Here is a 2,186-nt window from a genome sequence, read left to right on the forward strand (position 1 = left end):
AGTGCATCATATTTGATAAGCTCATCATGTGTTTAGTATCTAGAATATGATTATATCTGAGACCACATCTGTTGTTACGTTACACAACAGCATCCTGTCTCAGAGGAATGAAGACAGGAAGCTTCTTTATTCCAGCGACTCATATCTGTCTTCACTGTCATGATGCAGGGAGGACCGGTCCAAGGAGAGCGGACGTCATCGGGTCGTCCTATCTGGACACAGCCCTTGTTGTCCCTGAAAGCAGACGGTGCCCAGTCAGGAGTGTTCCGACTCTTCGGGACCAGGGTCACAATAATAACCACAATGCTTTGCAGGAAGTTCAGAGCTGGATAAATGTGCAGCAAAACGCTGGTTGTGCAGGGCGGGGATCAGCTGACGCCAGCAACTGGCTTGTTGCTAACCCTAACCCAGTTGGATGGTTTTCAGTCATTCTGGGAAGAGAGCCAACAAGGAGCCACGCTGATGACGGTTAGTAGGAAAGTGCATGAAAGGATGGAAAACAACACAAGTAAAAGCATTATATACCATTGTTGTTTGAGTACATTTTTAGATATTGCAACATCAGTAATATGAGTCAACAATGACACACATGAGACAAAGGGCAGACAAAAGGTGATATCATCCATATGGAGGCAAATAAGAGGCAGGAGATGTGATAGAATCTGAATTGTCAGTCGCTTTGGATAAAAGCTAAATGACTGTAATGTAATGTAATGCATCATATTTCTTGCCTATTAGCAGAATATGATCATTTAAAAACATCATTGAATTCATAGCTTTGCAGCATTTTGCTTTAGAGAAACGACCTGAATGTAATCCTTCTCAATTCACCTTTTTGAAATCACAATATGACAAAAACGGATTTGCAATTTCAAAAGCTGAATTTGTATATTTATTTCGATGTTCTCAAATTCAGAACCAACAAGGTAAACATAATATGAATAAAAAACTGAATCCAATCGGTCAAATTCAGATCCCAAGTTGAAAAACAAACAAACAAACAAACCCTGCTCTCCCTGGTGGTCATCTCAGGCTGTGCTCTGATAGGCCAGAATTCACTTGGATTGCATTCAGACTTGACCACCAATCCTGTCATTGGTATTAAATAGCAATTTGACCATTTGAGCAAGCTGAATACATTATTTGGGCAGACATTCTGAAATTGAATTTGTGGATCTGAGCTCTCACACGTTTCAATGCTAGAGATTCATCGGTGTATTCATTTCAAGAGTCAGGATTCTGTGACTGTTAACATTCAAAACCATGTCTCTCTCTTTGCTTCCGTACGAATGTTATTCTTCAGTAAGGTTCCATTTGCAGAGCACCAATCAGAGCTCAGCATATAAACAGGAGGACCAATCAAGTTGTGACTTTTTGCTGTGCTGCTTCACTGCTCTGTGACTGAGGTCAAAGGAGCTGAAAAGATCGTGACATTGTAAACTTGGAAGTTTTGAAACCTTGAATTGATCTGGACAACATTGTGAATGACAGAGAATTTGTTCATTGAGTTTTACTTTGTGAAAGGCTGATTTTCACCATTAGCTACCGTGCTACACTTAGCCTTCGGTGTCCACATTGAGCCGAAGCCACTGAAACAAAGACACACAACTTCCACATGAAAGTATTATCTTTTTCAGAAAGAGTTTCTTTTGCTCAAAGCAATGTGTGAACTATTGACATTGTAAATACAAGGTGTTCAAATTCAGACTGCAACGTTTTGCCCAGAACCAGATCTCCAACCCGACCGCTGAATGCATTGCAGTGCAGCGAGCCCATAAAGAGATGAGAAACTTCGAACAGTGGGAAGTTGAGGAATCAGGTCGATAAGGAGCAGTGCAAAAACAAAAGTGTTTATTAACAAAACCATTGGACACAAAGAGAGAAAACCGCGAAGTTTCAATAAAAAGTTGCAGCCTCACAAGCTGCCGACTCCTCTCATGTAACACTGAATGCATTTTATCATCTCAGCCTCACAACAAACCATCTGAACTACAGAGCGTCCTCATCACAGAGTAATGAACGCACCTTCATCAGAAGAGCTCTAAGTTACTGCTGATATCTCAATCCATCAATGCAAACCCATCAATGAGCACAGCAAGTACACCGGAACAGAAGCCGCCCGCGATGCAGGCACAACGCTCCTCTGCGCCCCCGATGCAGGCACAACGCTCCTCTGCGCCCCCGAT

Source organism: Melanostigma gelatinosum, assembly GCF_949748355.1.
Source record: "Melanostigma gelatinosum genome assembly, chromosome: 13".
NCBI classification, from domain to species: domain Eukaryota; kingdom Metazoa; phylum Chordata; class Actinopteri; order Perciformes; family Zoarcidae; genus Melanostigma; species Melanostigma gelatinosum.